Source organism: Nicotiana tabacum, chromosome 1 (genome assembly GCF_000715075.1).
Source record: "Nicotiana tabacum cultivar K326 chromosome 1, ASM71507v2, whole genome shotgun sequence".
Taxonomy (NCBI): Eukaryota; Viridiplantae; Streptophyta; class Magnoliopsida; order Solanales; family Solanaceae; genus Nicotiana; species Nicotiana tabacum.
In genome coordinates, this window is record NC_134080.1 from 110,598,255 (window position 1) to 110,619,679 (window position 21,425).

Sequence of the window (21,425 nt, forward strand, 5' to 3'; positions counted from 1 at the left end):
CTATTCCCACCAGTCTTTCCCCGTAATATGCCATTAGAAACTCCTCTTTTCCGCCGGCTCCCCACAATTGGTTGCAATATTTCTTGAGATGAGCAATGGGGTCACCGTGTCCGTCGTACTTCTCAAACTTTGGGGTCTTGAAACCCACTGGTAGGTGCACGTGAGGGAACATGCATAGATCGGTGTAGGTGACGCTCTTCTGTCCGCTCAAACCTTGCATGTTCTTCAAACTCTGCTCAAGGCTTCTCATTCTTTTAGCCATCTCTTCTTGTTCAGCCATTTTGGGGTTCTGATCCTGCATAGGCGCAAACTCGCACTGAGGCTGTGGAGGATGAGTGCTAGTGACGAACCGAGTTGGTTCCATTGAGAAAGACGGTGCTTGGAATGTAAACGAGGATGAGTCAAAATTTGGCTTGTATGCAGCAGGTTGTGCCGTGATCGGGCAGGGTGGTGCAGTAAAGATGTTTGTGTTTACATCCGTTGTTGACACTCGGGGATAAGAATCAGAGGGCGATCCAGCAGAGAAGGCCGAAATGGCTGGGTACCCGAATGGGGTAGCAGGATAGATTACGGGGACATTAGAAGTCCCGCTTGTCCTGGAGAATAACTCAGGGAATCCAGGGACGACACTTGGTGGCACTTTTCCGTTATTCCAGTCATCCAGCATTTCCAACATGCGGAGCCGTAAGATTCTATTTTCCTCCGCAGTTGCGGACTCAGGCATGAGGACGGCCGAGATCGAATTCTCCTCGGAAACAGGAACTGTCGGCAAAGGAATTTCTGAAGACATTTCTATGCTTCCTTTTGACCTTGTGAAATAAGTGTGAGCACCGCCTCCTGACTTAATAACAGGTAATTGAGCACTCCCTTTCGACCTCGTGAAGTATGAATGCGAGGCCATACTTTCACCAAACCAACCGCCTTTTCCAAAAACCTGGAGGAACTCAACGACAAACGAACGGTCAATTCGAAACAAATAACAGATAGGCAATCTCACGTTGGGGCATGATGCACCTATACAGTTAAGTGGATTCCTACATGTTTGCGACGAAAGCATGCGTCATTCCAGCTTCCTTTTTAGGATTCCCCTTTTTTTTATTATTATTATTTTTTTTATTATGTTTTTATTTTTCTTTCTCTCTCATTTTGTTACTATTTTCAATTTTTGTGGTTAAAATGCGACCGGATCCGATGAGGATTGCCTACGTATCACGATGTCACGTGAATCAGATCATTACGTAGTTCAAAAACAGGTGAGTGTAATAAGAAGCACACCTTTTATTGCTGAAATGGTCTATTACAATCTACATTTTGCAAAAGGAAAAGCAAACCTTGAAAAATAAACCTAGACTCAAACAGACTAATACACCCTGATGCGAAAAGACAGACAGAAAATGTTAAGATACCGACTCGACTTATGAGTACATTATGGTTTTGAAAATTGGTGCCCGCGGGGCATCGTTTGGCCTCGTCGCGGTCCTAGGTGTGAGATCCCTTTCAAGCTGTTCCAACTCGTGCATGGTCTGCTTGACATAACCCATCACTGCCGAGAGAACGGTAACGCTGGTCATGTTCTCACATCGTAGACACCGCCTGATGATGGCATGGGCAATGGTCCTGATCTTATCTCTGGTTTGCTTCTTCTCTATGAGCAAACATTTTATCTGATCGCTGCACATCTTGAATACCTGAGAATCCTGTATATGCTGATTCTTTAGTTGCCGCACTTCTAACTTCATCTGGGCTAACAAGTCGTAATAGTATCTGCTCTCAATTTGGAAATCCTCGGCCTGATTAACTGCTTTAAACTCAAGTGTGGCCATCTCTCTCTTCATTTTGGCAACAGGTTTCTCGTGGTCACCTTTCAATTGATTCAAGTATCGGCGATGCTTATCTGCTCTTGTATCCCACTGTGCCCGGAGCTTCGTCATGATGTTTTCATACTTCTCTAAACTATCTCGCCATTCCCTGACTTCACTTTTCAGCCTTTTTATCAATTGCTCGTCTGATCGACTCCTTGGCTGTTTATCAGCATCCATCCTCATCTCTTTGATCTGGACCCTAAGCATTTCGTTTTCCTGAGTCAGCCTGTTCTTCTCTCCCAGATCGGTAGCAACTTGCACGTTGTGCTCATATTTCAGGCTTTCCACTTGTTGCTTCAACCTGCTGATTTCGGTACAATAGCCTCTTTCTTTCGCCAACCAATCCCACTGCTTTTGCGACGACTCGGCGAAATTCAGGATGTGGGGTCTTTTAGTCGGCCTTTCATGTTCGAGCTCTCTTCTGTACCATGCAAGGTAGCCTGGTGCCATCTCACTTTTGGCCCGATCCCGCACGCAAGTATCTGCTTTCAAATATTGACATTCATTCCAGATCTGGCGGATTTTTGCTTCAGGAAATTGTCCGTCAGGACTTATCTCAATTGTTTGAGCACTAAGATCCTCCTCGTGTGGTACTATCTGGTATCTTCCGAGATGTCTCAAGACTCGGCAGGGCACGTAAGGTTGAATGCTCCTATGTCCCATCAGTAGGAAATGAGTTTTAGTTGCTGGCATATATATATATGACCTCATCAACAGGCAGCCATCCCAGTGTCCACTGTATTTGGCTGGCAGTAAGAGCTTGAAAGAATGAGGTCCATGCCATAACTCCTTTGGGCAGACTGATCTCTTTGGTTATCGTGTAAAATTCTTCTATGCAGGTTTTCTCCGAGGAACTATGGCTCAAGAGCTCGGAACGACGGCAGAGATGTTCAGTCATCCACATTTGTAGCAGCAAGTTACAACCTTCGAAGAAATTCCCCCCGGCTTTGCAAGTTGTGAGAGCTCGAAATATATCAGATACCACCATAGGCGCGAGAGTGCTATCGTTTTGAGTGAGCAAAGTACTGACTACCCTGGATATTTTCAGATCAATATTCCCATCTTTCCTTGGAAATACTAAAAGGCCCAAAAATGTTATCATGAAAGCCACCCATCTGTGCTTATCCCACTTCTGACGACTACCTTTGCTGCATAGCTTGTTAATCGGATTGTTGAATCCTCCTACATGACCATACCTGTCGTATATGAAGCATGGATTACAAAAACCGGCGGCCAAATCTGGGTTGCGGACCGTCCTGGGTATTTTTAGTGAGTCCAGGAATCGATGTACCGTGACAGCTCTTGGGGTGACCAGGTATTTTTGCCTCAACGGAAGTTCAGCATTTCCGATGTACCCAGCCATTTCTTCCAGAGTCGGGGTGAGTTCAAAATCGGAGAAGTGGAAAACATTGTGTGCCGGGTCCCAGTAGGTGACCAAAGCTCTTATGATATCTCCCCGAGGCTGGATTTCCAATAAGCCCACGAGACCTTTCAGATATTTCTTGACCTCATCTTGTCCTTCAGCACCTAGATCATTCCACCATAGCCGTAACTTGACAGGGATTTTAGTCATTATCGAAAAGTGTTCATTTTGCATCGTGCTCATCCTGCACATTTATTAAGGTGACCTTTTTTTTAGAAAAAATAAATAATATTTTGACTACTTTTCAAAAAGGAAGATCAGATTTTCGAACACGGCCTTTCAGTACTTCGGGGATGAAGATTTTAAGGTTGTGTTGGTCAATTAGACAAAAATCCTAAACATGACCCAAAAGGTGGCTGTTTATGCAAAGTTAGCCTTCCGGCGTCCCTTTTTGGGAACATTCGGCTATTTATGACAAAACAGCATCACCTGACTTATTTTGACACACACATTTTTTTTGTTTATTGGTTTTGGCTATCTTAGCAAAAGGTGGGGTTGAACCCGATGGGGGTTGCCTACGTATCTCACATCCGGTGAGAATCAAACCGGCGTAGTTCGGTACGTCGTGAATAGAGTAAATCAATTAAGCCTTTTTTGGAATACAATTTTTAAAGGAAGAGCAAGAAAATTTTTTTTTTGGATTTTTTATATATTATTTTTTATTTTTCTTTTAAAAAGAGATAAAGAAAATATTCTTAAGGACTGCTAAATAACATTTTTGGATTTTTAATAAATCAAACTAAAAGACAAATTTTGTTTTCATTTTTTTTGGCGAGGTTTTGATACTACTTGGACATTGGTTTTATTTTTCCAAAACAAGTAATTATCTTCCTACGATGTTATTGTTTTATTTTTTTTAAAGGTTTTTTTTTAGAAACCGGTCAGCATGCAGATCCGAAGCAAATAAATGCGCAAAATAAACGGGATGCAGCAGGATGGTCTTTTCATTTCAGGTTGCCTGTCCTAGACGGACCCAACCCCTGTGTTGAGTCCCCTACGTCAAATGCAACATGATGCAAATAAGCGTTCCTACTAGGGATCCGACATGAGGTTTCGTTATACTAGGTTTATAACCTGGGTATATGTTCTAGACTGTGTACCCGAGCGGACAACTCGAGTCGAGGAGGGGGCTACGTACCGGGGACCCGCGAGATCGTCCGGCTTTGTAACTTGTCCGGCCTCTTTCTTATTTCAGGTATTGACACTCACAGAATAGGGAGTCTCGACCAGCGAGCTTCTCCCCGGAGGTAAGAAGAGAAGGGTTTCGGCACAGTTTATATACAGTTCAGATAATATCAAAGCAGTAAAAGACAACATTCAGCACGTTAAGTCAAAACATGTAATAAATATTAGATAATAAAGCCAAATATAACAATTATTTTAAGCTCGAATTCTTGAACCCTGAACCGGAGGTTCTGGGTTGTTAATCCCCAGCGGAGTCGCCAATGGGTGTCACACCTCCTTTTTGCGCGCCCGCCCCGAGGGGTAAGATGCGCGGATGGAGTTTTTCCAATTTAAGTGACAATATTCGAAATGGGATTATTTATTTAATTCAGAGTCGCCACTTGGGAAAGGTTTGGTTTTTGGTGTCCCAAGTCACCGATTTATCTTGAATCCCAAATCGAGGAAATTTTCGACTTTTCCAAATGAAGTCTGCGAACCAGAAATTCTAAGTAAGGAATTCTGTTGACCCGAGGGAAGGTGTTAGGCACCCTCGAATCCCGTGGTTCTAGCACGGTCGCTTAAATTGTTATAATGGCTAGATATCTGATTTAAATACATGTTATGACTTACGTGCTTTTATTAAGTTTAAACCGCTTTTATTATTATCATTTATTTTTATAGAATTGCAACGTCGTGAAAATGCATCTCGAACCACGTCACAATCAATGCACCCATAGTTGTTAACACATTTCGACTCCGTTGAGATTTGAATTTGGGTCACATAAATGCGCACCCGAATTTAAGAATGTAATTTAATTAAGTCGCGCCTAAAGAGTCTAACGCGTTATTATCTTTGGGGAAGGCAGTGAAATTTACTAAACGGTCCATCCCAAATTCTAAGTATTTATTATGATCAATTATTGAGGGCCCCGCAATTTGCATTTTTATTTGGCGAGGCTCGTCTCATTATTTTTAATAGGATAATCTTAGCATGACTACATTTCTATATTTTTTGTTTTCTAAAAATAAATAAGAAAAATCCTAAATCGTTACAAGCTTAAAGAGGCATACCATATTAAATGCTAGATTGAGACGCGCATTTATTGAAAGGAACTTTACTAGAAATTATGAACCAAATCGAGGACGATGAAATAATATATCCGAACATGATTGATCATCCTATAGCTAAATTAACTCCCCATGATTATGTGAACAAACGAATAATCGTCCGCGACTATTAGTGCTGGAATTAACCTTAATTATTAATGCTCATTTGAGAGTTTATTTGATCTAAACGCCAAACCATCTTATCCAACTCATGCCTATTAAATTAGTTTTCCTCAAAATTGTTGCATTATTTCGTGCTTCAAAAATAGGTAAAAAAGAACTTGCTAATCTTATTAATAGCCGCTTTGTCTAAATGGCGGGCCGATGCCAAATATCAGTTATTATCAAACCTATATCGAAACAAGAAATCTAACAAGAGAGTCGGCATACATGGCTAACCCGTTAACGTAACACCACATGAGAATTTGTTTGGGATACATTTATCTTGAAATCAAATGGGACCGGATATAACAAATTTGAACAGTTCAGAGGTCTAGACAGGAGTACATACAGATGCTTGCCATGATTCTATGTTATACTGTTATCACTAAATCAAACCAAATAGTTATACACATGGAAATACATCTGATCTAACAACAATACTATCTAGTAGTCCATCTCAATTAGGATGTGTATTAATTCATACAGAGCAAATGCAGTTGGAATGAACTTAAACAAATACAGGCTAACTATCATCCAACCTATTGCTATACTTTGAACACAAGTACTGTGAAGTAAACAACGTTCATTTCTTTATTTCTACTTCAAACTTCAAGCTTTCAACAACACATGGTTTCAGAAGTATGTACCTGAAAGTGCTTACAATTGAAGAAGAAGAGAAGTCAGTAGAGTAACAGTGGCAAACGAAACAGCAGCAGTAACAACAGGTAACAACAGAACAAATTCCAGTGCAAGATGCAACTATAGCCGATGGAAAAAGTAGCAAAATGACAGCAGCAAGCAGTGTAGTAGAAACAGAACTCCAGGCAGACCAAATTCAGGAATAAACTAATGCAACACACAACCAGTAACCTCAGTTGGGACTTGGAAGAATCAGTATTGATTAAAGAGGTTGAAAACAAGTGAAATCCAAACAACAATAGGAAGAACAGTTTCTGATTTTGTCTGTATGTTTTCTATTCCTTGCTTTCTCTCTCTCTCTATCTGTGTGTTTTTCTAACTGTCTCTGTCTCTCCAAAATCCCGTCCTATGTCTAATGGAAGTTCTCCTATTTATAGCCTAGCATTAGGCCATTTACAGCCTGTTAGACACATCAGAAATCCCTCCCATGTGGTCAGATGTCCTTCCACTCAACTATTTAAAAATAAAACCCCTTCCATGAGATTCCCCTGACAGCCCTTTATCATTTTATTAAACTAAAACAAAGGTATGGGCAGCCTAAAATGGCCTGACAGCACATGTTGTCCCATTTGCTCTAATTATTAAAGGAACACAGTGCACATGCTGCCCAAGAATACACATGCCATCAATTTAAACCAAAGTCTCAACTACAACCCCACCCTTAGATGTTTTCTGATTCAAATTGATATATAGCGACAATGCTATACTCAGTTCCAAATTGAATTCAAACAAAATTTCAGCAGACAACCCAATGACAGGGATCAGATTATCACCATTCCAAACTGAACTAATTGACGACGTATATCGACTCGACTATACTAATTGTAACACATACAATCGAAGCCAATGATCAGAAATCCAACAGTATCAACAAGGGGTTCAGATTGCACTGTCAAAACAAAAATGACCCTGGGAATTAATTAATCGACCAATTTCAATTTTAGTCGATTGTATAGTTTACAGACACACACAAAATGAAGAAGGGCTTGACCAAATACAAAAATCTTGGGCAAAGTGGACGGGGCAGTCAAAATTCAAAGCAAATCAACTAAAGACATTTAGCCATACGATCAGACCTTTAACTATAACAAACACATGAACTGATAAAGAAAAGGGAAAGCAAAAATACCTTAGAGTCTTGGAAAAATCAGCAAACCCTAACTCGTATTTGAATCGACCTTTCTTGGGGTTGAATGGACTTTAATCAAAGTGTTCTCAACTGAGAACACTTCGATTAAGGTCCATTAGACCCTAATCATCTGGTTCAAACGGACACAGACCGGACATCAGGACTTCTAGGGTTCCTAAGGGCAGATTTGGGAATTATGTTTCCCTGGTTAGATTTGGACCAAACCAAGCCTGGTTTGGTCACGAGGGAGGTCAGGGGAGTGTCTGGTATGAACCTGGGGTAGATCGGTGTAGATCGGAGTTCTGCTCGAATCTTCAAATGAAGATTCGAGAACCTAGGGACTGATTCGAACTAAGCGGTTGATGGATTTGGATTCAGGGTGGTGAGGTGCATCTAGGGTGTTAAGGCGGTGGTCACCGGCGTCCTTGCTGTCGGGTTTAATGGTGAGGAGAAAGGGGGCGGCGTTAGGGTTTCATGGGGTTTGGGGTCTGGTGAAGGAGACGACTAAAGGGGGTGCTTGGATAGGGGGGGGCAGGGTATGATATGGAGGCTTTTATACGGGGTGGATGGTTGGGTCTTGGTCGTTAGATCACTCGAGATCAATGGCCTGGATTCAAGGGTTAATCCAAACGGTGTCGTTTGGTTTAGTATTGGGGTCGGGTTGGTTCGGGGTTGAACGGGTCGGGTTTGTATGTGGGTACGGAGGATATGATGAGGGCCGTTAGATCAGGGTGGCTTGAATGGCTGAGATGGGTTGCCCCCTGAAACGACGTAGTTTTGGTGTCAAACTACGTCGTTTGGAGACCTGGAGATGGGTCTGCTGGACCGGTTGCTTGGGCTGCTTTTTTTTGGGCCTCAGATTTTTAAATAGGGAACCAGCCCAAATCTATTTTAAACCAAATTGCACCCTTTTCTTTCATTTCTGATTTTAAAACACAAAACCTAATTAAACAAAATTAAACCTCATTAATTAACACTTACACATATTAAAATATTAAAAATAGGTAAAATCAAACCAAGGCAACAAATAGGGCAAAAGATGCATATTTTGTGATTTTTCTTTTAATAACCGGATTATGGTTCAACTACACACGACACACATTTTTGTGTTTGATAAAATAAAAATGGACAAGATCACAAATAACTAACAAAAATGCCACGTAAAAATCCAAAAATTGTACAGCAAGACCAATTGCTATTATTTTTGTTTCTTTTGGAGTGATTGTCGCGAAAACAAAAATCACGTGCTCACAATAAGCACAAAAAAGAGGAGAGGAAAACAAAAAGGAACCTGAGCAGAAAGATGCATGCTGTGGTTGATTAAACATTCAGCAGAAAGAGCATCCATTTTCCTCCAATCGTTCTCATTAGCCAGAAGTTTCAAATAATTGGCTACCTCAACCGATTTGGAGAGAATATGGCACTCATTCAAAACTGTAATGTTAACACTACATTTAGCATTAGGGTCCCGGATAGAAGTTGGGAAGACTTTTTCTATGTTCCCATTGTCAGGTGACCAGGGGCATGAACATCTTTCTCTCGGTTAGTGGTAATCTGTGGTGGAGCAAAAACAGATAGTGGAGCAGAAATTGGGGTAGCACTTGAAGCGGTACCCTTTTGGCTGATAATAACAACCGGAGCACGGAAAGGAGAGCCAGCTATTTCAGCCAATTCAAACTATCAAAAGAGCCCATCCACTTCCTCTGATGAACTGTTGGTATTCTTCTTCTTCTCCTTCTTCTTTGAGAGGCATCATTTAAGCATTAATCTCGATTTCTTCTTCATCGAGGACCACAATGTCCGATCCTTTCGAAATTTCCTCTGTAATCGGGGGCTGCTCTTTAGCCTCAGTCTTAGATGAATGCCTTCTTTTAGGTTTCTTCCCCTTGGGCCGGGTACTGACTGATGTTGCAGCTTCACCGGAAGCAAATGCTGCATCACGAGTCCTTTTTCGGTCCAGGGCTTCTTGAAGATTTTGTTGGTCCACCTTTAGGTCAAGTGGAACCTCGACAATCGGACAAAAAGATGACCCCTTTGGAAGGCCTAAGGTTGCAACACAAAATAGGAAAAGTCAACATACCGAATGAAGGCACACATCAACAAAAAAGGAAGGATGGAGGTATTCTCACCATGGTTCTTGCACTTCCAATTTTTCTTTATTGAAATTTTCTTCCACATACATAGTTCCAGCGTGGAAGTATCCAAAATCTTATGAACCCATTGGGTTAGGTTTTCAACTATTGGGGGAACCCAACGAGTAGGTAAAACAGAAGGAAGAAGAGTTCAGTAAAGAGTGAAAATCCTTTCAAAATGAAAATGAAATAAATATTTGAGAAACCTTACGAGTGTAGTTCCAAGATTCAGGATGCTGATAGTGATATAATATCCCCAGGAGAGAGGACAACAAACCTCTTCATCCAGCCATGGTCGTTATTATCATCCATGTCGGTGATGATGTCATTGTGACTATATTTGCTGAGTTTGATTATGCCTCCTAGGAATATCTTGGGAGCATAGAGGCTGATCAGGTGTGCAAGAGTGAGGTCTTCATGTTCCCAGGAATAAATATACCAGAGACAAGCTACCATACGCCATATCGCCGGAGCCACTTGAGCCAAACAGACTTGGTAGTTCCGACAAAACTCAAGAATAATAGGGTCAATTTCCTTTTCAAGCCTGAGGATAAAAGGGTATGTATAACCAAAAACATACCCTAGTTTACTGAAAGTTACCTTCTCCAATTTGGGGGGGGGACAAAATTTCAATAATATTCCAATCACAATTCTCCTTCACAACGGGAATGCTAGTCGGGCGATAGACGAATGATACTCGCCAACCGCTCTACTTCTGTCGTCATCAGGGTTAGAGAAAGTATTTTGGACCTGGAGATCCTTGTTAAAGGACTGTTTAGTGTCACACCTCATTTTTCACCCGCGCCACCCGCAAAGGGGTGCAGAGGGAGTTTTTCCAATTAAAGGACAATCGAAACGGGATTTTATTTAAAGATTCAGAGTCGCCACTTGGGAGATTTGTGGTGTCCCAAGTCACCGGTTGAATCCCGAATCGAGGAAAAGAATGACTCTGTTTAACAGTCTGCGCACCAGAAATCCGGATAAGGAATTCTGTTAACCCGGGAGAAGGTGTTAGGCATTCCCGAGTTTCGTGGTTCTAGCACGGTCGCTCTACTGTCATATTCGACTTAATTATCTGATTTTTATACAATTATGAACCTATGTGCAAATTTTAACTGTTCACCGCTTTTGTTATTATTTATTCAAAGAATTGCAACGTCGTGAGAATGCATCTCGAATTGCGCCACATAAATGTACCCGCAATTTTCGATACGTTCCAACTACGTTGAGATTTGGATTTGGGTCACATAAATGTGCACCCGAGTTTAGGAAGATAACATTATTAAATACACGCCTAAAGACTAACGCGTTGTTATTTTGAGAAAAAGCTGTAAAGTTCGCTATGCGGCCTGTCTCGAAATCTAAGCATTTGAAATAACTGTCCGTTGAGGGTCCTGCAGTTTGTGCATTTTATTTGGCGAGACTCGTCTCCTTTTTCATTAAAAAAAAGCCTAAAGCAACTATAATTTTCTATTTTTATTGTCTCTAAAATAAAAAGAAGTCCTAATTAATTAATATTATAAAAGCGGGCTTCGAGTTCAAGTTCGAGTCCAAACCGAAGGACGAACCTTTTAATTTGAACCCGCTACCTAACTCAAAGCCCCAAACTTATAGTGTTAATTATATACTGAGACTTTTAAATCAGGCCCAAATTAAATGGGCCAACTAATTCTACTTGTGAACGAACAACAACAGGTGGGCCTTGAGGCAAGCCCAAAACCGAATGGGGCGGGCTAAGATGCGTAGGAGAGATCGAGGGATCGAGCCCCTGACGTCAAACATTTACTTATTCATTTGCATGTCATTAGGTAAGCATCCTGATTTTATAGTGAAAGCAGCACGTCGTTCTACTTGGAACAACTTGAACAAAATAACCACAACACTCTTTATGGGCCAATTTTAACATGCCATGATGTAGTAAATAAACAGTCCTATTAACAAAGTTAAAACTGAAATTACTACTACTGAAATTACCAAAATGGACTATTTCCAAAAAAACATAAGACTCAGGAATTAATCTAACTATCCTATTAACCTAACATAAAACTAAATACATCCACTACTCGAGATCATATGCTTATATACATTCAAGACATATCGAGTGATAATCTAGGTAATAAGGAAACAATTTCAGTTTATTTATACAGTCATGTCAAATATAACTGACAGTTGAACTTCCATTTCATCTCAACTTCAACTTCAAATGCGGGCTTACATCGACACAGGTTTTTTAGAATGTGTACCTGGAAATGGAATACAATGGAGAAGAAGTAGGATATCAGCAGCAATAATACAAACAGCAGTTGCAACAGCAGTGCAACAACAAATAGCCAGCAACTATAAACAACTCTAAGTATAGAGCAGAAGTAAAAAAGAAGAAAGGTTCTAGCTATTTCAGATCCTATGTGAGGCAATGAAAACAGTAGCTATTCTTTTCAACTCCCAAGCTCTCAAAAATTAATCCCCTTCTTCAGTCCTAATTCTGCCCTCTTATATAGACCTGCCCTCTCTTTCAAACTTACTGCCCGACCCCCTTCCCCACTAAAAATATGCCTTTTTTTTCACTTAAGACCCACTAAGGAAAGCTTTTCCTTATTTTCAGCCCCTATTCCCTCTTGTTCCCCATTACCTTATTAATTTAAGGACATTTAATACCCACTAACAAGTCACTAACATTAAAATATTAGCCTAACTTTTCCATTCCCAAATCACCCCTGAAACCCCTTAATATTACTGCCCCTAATACAATTATTCATCTGTATTAAAACCTTTTAACTCTAAAATCTATTCAAACTAACAATGATTTAAAACTAAATCTGACTAACAGCTATAACCAATCCTCCAGACAACTAAATGACTAAGGTTGAGTTCCAATTGAAACTAATGAACTGAATTTAAATCACAACACAGAACTCAACAGAATCATTAAAACTAAAACTGAAAATTGAATCAAAATGAACATGAATGCAGGTTCATTGTCAGCCTATTGACAATGCCCTGAAGCTAAGTGTTCACAGATCAAGCACACACAACGAACATTTGACGAACTTATTGGTCTATAAACAAGAACGAATTAATCGACGAAAACTAATTAACCGATTGCCTACAACAATTGATAATAATCAATCTGAAAATAGATAATCAGGCAATTTCAAGCGGCATTGACAAGAACAGGGGTTTATAATAAAACAACTAATCGACGAACTTATTCGAATCGATTACACATCCTATAATTAACACAACAAAGAACAGAAACAAATTCGACCAAATAAAAAGGTCCGAGGGAGAAGAATAGAACAATCGACAGAAACTAAAAATTAATATAACAATACTAAACAAATGAACAGACATATAAAACATCAAAAATAGAATAAAAGAAAAAAGGAAAAATACCTTAAATGGAACAGAGAACAGACGGACTTGAATCGACTCGAACTTGAATTTTTGAGGTCAAACGGACCTTAATCGAGTTCTCAACTGAGAACACTTCGACTAAGGTCAGTTAAACACCCAAAACCTCTTAAACTTCGGACAAAAACCAGTTTTGGTTTTTCTAGGGTTCTTACTTTTCGATTTGGGGTTCGAGTGTTTCTAGCCAGATTCGAACCAAACCAATGGGGGTTTGGTCATGAGGGAAGTCAAGGGGTGCCAGGGTGTGAGTTCAGGGCGGATTGGGGTAGGTCCAGGTTTTGCTCGAATCTTCAAACGAAGATTCGAGAAGTTTGAGGATGATTCGAAGAAAACGGGTACTGGATTTGGATTGGGGTGGTTAGGAGGTTCAGGGGTGTTATTTTGGTGGCCGGCGGCGCCGTTGCCATCGGGTTTAAGGCAAAGGAATGCCATGGCAGCTAGGGTTTGGGGGGAGGGGCTTCGTCTCTGAGAGACAATGATGAATAGGGGTTTGGACTGGGGGGCTGGGTATGAGGTTTCATTTATATAGTGGGGGGTGGTTTGATCTTGGCCGTTCGATCAAGAGAGATAGAGGGTCCATATCAGTTCACTTAACTCAAATGATGTCGTTTAGAGTATTACTGGTGCGGTCCGGGTATTGGAGTGACGGGTCGGGGGTCGGGTTTGGTCAAAGCTTTGGGACCGTTTAATCAGCTGAGATCAACGGTCCAGATTGAAACGCTTGAGACGACGTCGTTTGGTTGAGGCTGGAGACGGGTTGGATTGGGGCGGGTATTGGGCTGACTTGGGGTGACATTGGGCCTGGATTTTCCCTTTTAAAACTGGCCCAATCCGAAAATTTTTACCCCTCCTATCTTGTTTCCTCTTTTTCCCTTTTACTTTCTTTTTAATTCCTAAAACCAAAATTCCTAAATTAATTTATAAAATCAATCTTATTTAAAAAAATAATAATTAATCCTTAACAATAATTAACACACAAAATCAAATATTGATTAAAATAAAATCACGCAATTAAACAATGAAATGACAAAGCTACCAAAATTCATATTTTGTGATTTTTATTCTTTAAAATAGGACATGGTTTAATTAATTCCAAAATGCGTAATTAAATCCAAAATGCACATGCAACACATATATTTTTTTTAAATTTATTTTTTGTTTAAGGTAGAAACAAGCATGCGCAAACAAAAAAAATACAAATAAATCAGTAACAACACAAAACCATTTTATTTTGAATTTTTGGGAATAGTTCTCATAGGGCAAAAATCACGTGCTCACAGCTGCCCCTCTTTGTCCGAAAACACAAAGAGTTTTCGTGCAAAGATAAAGTGAGCGGATATGAGCGATTTTTGCCCGTTGGAATACTTCTTGTGAAGCAATTTTTGAAAGATTTAACCGAACCTTTGCTTCAAAGATTTCCTACATATCCCTGGCTAAAAGGGAATCAGGTTAATGTAGTTCGGAAAGTTTTGGTAGCTGGTACTACCCTGGGACTGCGATGTTGCTGTTACTGCTGTTGCATGCTGTTACCACTGCTTTTCGACCTCCTTATTCCACCATTGCTAGAAAGAAAACAAAAGTTAGACTAAACTAATGATTACAGAATCTTATCTATCTTCGACTTGCTCTTGTAGTCTTCTTTCTGATTTCTGAAGTGGGATTCGTGCTGGGGGTATTTTTGTTGTGACCCTCCGTATTACTGACTTCTGACTTGCTCTTGGAATGTATTCCTCTGTTCTGCAGGCGGGCTCCTGACTTCATCAACTTCAAATATACCAACCTCCGTTCTACCAGGCGGGCTCCTGACTCCTTCAACTTAAAATTTAACAACCTCCATTCTACAGGCGGGTTCTTGACTCCAACAACAACTTGAAAATAATTCAGCCTTAATTCTCCAGGCGGGCTCCTGACTTCATCAGCAACTTTAAAAATAAATCAGCCTCCATTCTCCAGGCGAGCTCCTGACTCCAACAACAACTTAAAAATAATTCAGCCTCCATTCTCCAGGCGGGCTCCTGACTCCAACAACAACTTAGAGATAATTCAGCCTCCATTCTCCAGGCGGGCTCCTGACTTCATCAGCAACTTTATAAATAAATCAGCCTCCATTCTCCAGGCGGGCTCCTGACTCCAACAACAACTTAAAAATAATTCAGCATCCATTCTCCAGGCGAGCTCCTGACTTCATCAGCAACTTTAAAAATAAATCAGCCTTCATTCTCCAGGCGGGCTCCTGACTCCAACAACAACTTAGAGATAATTCAGCCTCCATTCTCCAGGCGGGCTCCTGACTTCATCAGCAACTTTAAAAATAAATCAGCCTCCATTCTCCAGGCGGGCTCCTGACTCCAACAACAACTTAAAAATAATTCAGCCTCCATTCTCCAGGCGGGCTCCTGACTTCATCAGCAACTTTGAAAAATAAATCAACCTCCATTCTCCAGGCGGGCTCCTGAATCCAACAACAACTTAAAAATAATTCAGCCTCCATTCTCTAGGCGGGCTCCTGACCTCGATCAGCAACTTTAAAAATAAATCAGCCTCCATTCTTCAGGCGGGCTCTTGACTCCAACAATAACTTAAAAATAATTCAGCCTCCATTCTCCAGGCGGGCTCCTGACTTCATCAGCAACTTGAAAAATAAATCAGCCTCCATTCTCCAGGCGGGCTCCTGACTCCAACAACAACTTAAAAATAATTCAGCCTCCATTCTTCAGGCGGGCTCCTGACTTCATCAGCAACTTTGAAAATAAATCAGCCTCCATTCTCCAGGCGGGCTCCTGACTCCAACAATAACTTAAAAATAATTCAGCCTCCATTCTCTAGGCGGGCTCCTGACTTCAAATAATTCAGCCTCCATTCTCTAGGCGGGCTCCTGACTTCAACAACTTCTTAAAATGTAGCACCTCCATTCTCCAGGCGGGTTCCTGACTTCAACAACTCCTTAAAAATACAACACCTCCATTCTCCAGGCGGGCTCCTGACTTCGACAACTTCTTAAAAATACAACACCTCCATTCTCCAGGCGGGCTCCTGACTCCTTTAACTTGAATCATCTTCTTTCAACTGCTTCCCTCATAACTGGTGTCTTATTCCTCCGAAAACTGTTGGGGACAATACCGGTGTTTTATTCACAACTATGTTATTTTCCTTCTTCACAGACTACTTCCTTTAAAGCTGGTGCCTTCCTTCCACTTGGAACTACTTTCCTCAAGCTGGTGTTTTCACTTCTCTGAAACCTGCCGGGGATAACACTGCTGGGGAATTATCTTCCTTCTTTAAGACTAGTTACTTTCCTCCCTTTAACAATGGTGGGGATGATACTGATTCAAAGACCACTACCCTTAAAACTTGGGTTATCTAGCTTCTTCCAAGATTGCTTTCTTTAAAACTTGTATTCTTTCTCCCGTAAACTGTGGGGAATTCCACTTCCTTCAAAACTTGTGTTATCTTCCATCTTCCCCAAGTGGGTATCTGATTTCAAGAAAATTTCCGTAATGAGAGAAATTTTTCTGCCGCAGTTTGATAATCTTCTTTGTGGCCATGTCTTCCCGCTGTCAATAGTATTTCCTTTCCCTGCTTCAAATCAAAGAAAAATTTGTTAGTTTAAAACATGGTGAGTGGTCGTGCCACTCCTGTTGGGGATGGTTTTTCCCTTTTTCCTTTCCCTGCTTTGTGTTTTATTACAAAGCTTGCTGGGGATGACATTATTTACTGGGGATGATATTCCTGCTGGGGATGGTTTTTCTTTTCTCTTCCTTCCCCGCACTATGTTGTCCGACCATCGCGGAACTTGGTTGATAATCTATCGGAGTTATTCCTGTATCTCGCAAATCTGTTGGGGATCCTCTTGGAGTTTGATCCATAATTTTTTCAACTGTTGTTTTTCTGTTTTTCTCCAACTTCCCCTGGAAATTTGATCCTCGTGGAATCTAGACCCATTCATAATTTGATCTTGCGACAAACTTCTTTTCGCTTTGTCGCCTTATCTTTGGCCTGTCCTATTCGCATTTTGCTTTGCACCATTTTGGCAACTGGTGGTAAGCTCTAAAAATCCTTTTCAAAAACAAACTACTGGGGAGGTAAAATCTTTAAACCAAGAAATAAAAAAGTGATGATTTCAAAAAATAGAAAAAGAAGAAGTCTTTCTGAACAAATGTTGGGGAAAAAGAAAGAAAAGAACTTATCTGAATGATTACAACCGATCCCAACGATCATGTCGTGCATTCCGGATTAATCAACCCAGTCTATTTGTATCAATCAATCTTTCGGACGGCCTCATCTTGCTGGGGATAAACAAGCACTCAATTCTTTGCCAAATGCGGACACTTTCCGCCAATCTTGCCTTGTCGCCTCATAGTGCCCTTCGAGGGGTTTTCACTAATAAGACTCTTTCATTTCTCTCAACTCCCGTCGCCTTATGGTGCCTGTGAAGGTTTTCACCGATAAGACTCTCTCATTTTATTTCTCTCAACTTATGTCGCCTTATGGTGCCTGTGAAGGTTTTCACCGATAAGACTCTCTCATTTTATTTTATTTTTCAGCTGGGGATCGGAGTGTTACCGATATGACTCTCTCTGTGGGGGATTCTTTTGGCTATCAATTCATTTCCAGCTTATGATCTTCTTCTCTGCTGGGGATCAGAGTGTTATTCCCTACTTCCGTTTGCCTGACTTGGCACTTCTCGGATACTGATTGGGAGGTCTTTTTTGGACATCAATAGGGGTTTTTGTGTATGGCTAAAGGAAAAGGGGTATCAAAAGTTCAAAATAATTTTGATGGGTAAAACAGTACAACTCTTGGAATCAAACTTTCTTTCCAAAATTACAAACACAAACTTCTGCCCCAATTTTTTTTTTTTGCTTGGGGATTTTTTTTTACACTATGACCGAGCCGTGAGGCGCCTACGTATCCTTCTTTGAGGAATCAGGTCAAACGTAGTTCCCAATTCCTTTGTTTTTCTTGTGACTTTCTTTTGTCTTTATTATCATTATTTTTCTCTTCTCTTTTTTCTTTCATTTTCATTACTGATTCCAAAAGAGGGGTATGAAAGAAATAAATTAGGTTCAAAAGGGGAAGCAAAGGTTAAAGTGTTTGGATAGAAGAAAGAATTGCCTCTGTCATTTCATTCTCCGATACATGCCAAGTACAAACAAACAACAATTACAATCAAAAGAAATCATACATAATATCTCTTAACTGCGTCCGAATTGATAGCCATGTCGACGCATTTCACTTCGATATCTGTTAAACATAAAGCGCCATTGGATAACACTCTGGTCACAATAAACGGCCCTTGCCAATTCGGGGCGAACTTGCCCTTTGCCTCAGCCTGATGTGGGAGGATGCGTTTCAGCACTTGCTGGCCCACTTCAAACTTCCGGGGACACACATTTTTGTTGTATGCTCTTGCCATTCTCTTTTGATATAACTGGCCATGACACACAGCTGCCAATCTCTTTTCATCAATCAAGTTTAACTGCTCCAAACGGGTTTTGACCCACTCGTCATCATCAATCTCAGCTTCAGCGATAATCCGTAGGGATAGAATTTCAACTTCTGCCGGTATCACTGCTTCAGTTCCGTATACCAACAAATATGGAGTTGCACCTACTGAAGTACGGACAGTGGTTCGATAACCCAACAATGCAAATGGTAATTTTTCATGCCATTGCCTTGAACCTTCTACCATCTTCCGAAGTATCTTCTTTATGTTTTTGTTGGCTGCCTCAACTGCTCCATTCACCTTGGGACGATATGGGGTGGAATTGCGGTGTGTAATCTTAAACTACTAACATACCTCTTTCATCAAATTGTTGTTAAGATTAGCACCATTATCTGTGATGATCACCTTTGGGATTCCAAATCTACAGATGATGTGGGAGTGAACAAAATCTATCACTGCCTTCTTGGTTACTGACTTGAAAGTTTTAGCTTCAATCCACTTAAGGAAATAATCGATGGTCACCAGAATGAACCTATGACCATTGGTAGCTGCCGGCTCAATAGGTCCAATGACATCCATGCCCCAGGCAACAAATGGCCATGGTGCTGACATTGTATGCAATTCTGTCGGCGGAGAATGAATCAAATCTCCGTGTATCTGACACTGATGGCATTTTCGCACAAAATTTATACAATCACGCTCCATAGTGAGCCAATAGTACCCTGCTCGAAGAATCTTCTTCGCCAACACAAATCCGCTCATGTGTGGCCCACAAACTCCATCATGTACCTCTGTCATAACTATCGTGGCTTGACTAACATCTATATATCTCAGCAATCCCAAATCTGGGGTTCTTTTGTACAACACTCCTCCACTGAGGAAGAATCCATTTGCCAATCGCCGAATGGCTCTCTTTTGATCTCCGGTGGCCTGCTCCAGGTATATACCCATCCTGAGGTATTCCTTGACATCATAAAACCATGGTTCGCCATCCATTTCTTCCTCTACCATGTTGCAATAAGCATGCTGATCACGAACCTGAATATGCAATGGGTCAACATGAATTTTGTCTGGGTGGTGCAACATCGATGCTAAAGTGGCCAAAGCATCGACAACCTCATTATGAAATCTTGGGATGTGTCTGAACTCCACTGATCGAAATCGTTTACTCAGATCAAGCAAGCATTGTCGATATAGTATGAGCTTCAAATCCCTTGTTTCCCATTCACCCTAAATCTGATGCACCAGGAGGTCTGAGTCTCCCAAGACCAAGACGTCCTGGACATCCATGTCTGCAGCTAACCGTAAGCCCAAAATGCATGCCTCATATTCATCCATGTTATTGGTATAATAGAAACATAGTTGTGCCGTAACAGGATAATGATGTCCTGTTTCAGAAATAAGTACCGCTCCTATTCCAACTCCTTTCGCGTTTGCGGCTCCATCAAAGAAGAGCTTCCAACCTGGTTCCTTAGATAATTCTAAATCATCTATATGCATTACTTCTTCATCAGGAAAATACGTCCTCAATGGCTCGTATTCTTCATCAACAAGATTCTCGGCCAAGTGATCAGCCAATGCTTGGGCTTTCATAGCCGTCCTCATCACATAGATGATGTCGAACTCCGTGAGCAATATTTGCCATTTCGCTAACCTCCCTGTGGGCATATGCTTCTGGAAAATATACTCCAGTGGATCCAAATATGAAATGAGATAAGTAGTATATGATGACAGATAATGCTTCAATTTCTGGGCCACCCAAGTTAGGGCGCAACATGTCTTCTCGAGTTGAGTGTACTTAACCTCATAGCCTGTAAACTTCTTGCTGAGATAATAGATGGCTTGCTCCTTCCTTCCTGTAATGTCGTGTTGCCCTAATACGCAGCCAAACGAATTCTCCAGGACCGTTAGATAAAGAATTAACGGTCTTCCCGGCTCAGGTGGAACCAACACAGGTGGATTTGATAAATATCCCTTGATTTGGTCAAATGCTTCCTGACATTCTGCCGTCCATTCTACTGCAGCATCTTTCTTCAGTAGCCGAAAAATGGGTTCACAAGTTGCTGTGAGTTGAGCAATAAACCTGCTGATATAATTCAACCTCCCCAACAGACTCATTACTTCTGTCTTGTTCTTCAGCGGTGGCAAATCTTGGATGGATTTGATCTTTGACAGGTCCAACTCAATGCCTCGCCTACTGACGATGAATCCCAACAACTTTCCATATGGAACACCAAATGCACATTTGGCTGGGTTGAGCTTAATATCGTACCTTCGAAGTCTTTGGAAAAACTTCCTTAGGTCTGCTACGTGGTCTTCCTGATGCTTGGATTTTATGATCACATCGTCCACGTATACCTTAATCTCTTTATGTATCATGTCATGAAACACAGTAGTCATTGCTCTCATGTACGTTGCCCCAGCATTCTTCAAACCAAATGGCATTAGCCGATAGCAATAAGTCCCCCATGGCGTAATGAAAGCCGTATTTTCCGCGTCTTCTTCATCCATCAGAATCTGATGATACCTTGCATAGCAGTCCACAAAAGACCCGATCTCACATCCAGCACAATTATCGATCAAGATATGGATGTTGGGTAATGGAAAGTTATCCTTTGGGCTTGCCCTGTTCAAATTGCGGTAATCGACACACACCCTAATCTTCCCATCTTTCTTCAGAACGGGCACCACATTAGCCAACCAATCAGGATATCGAGTGACCCGAATAACCTTTGCTTGTAGCTGCTTGGTTACTTCCTCTTTAATCTTCACACTCATGTCTGTTTTGAACTTCCTCAATTTCTAATTGACGGGAGGGCATGCCGGGTCAGTTGACAATTTATGAACCACTAAATCGGTGCTTAACCCTGGCATGTCATCATACGACCAT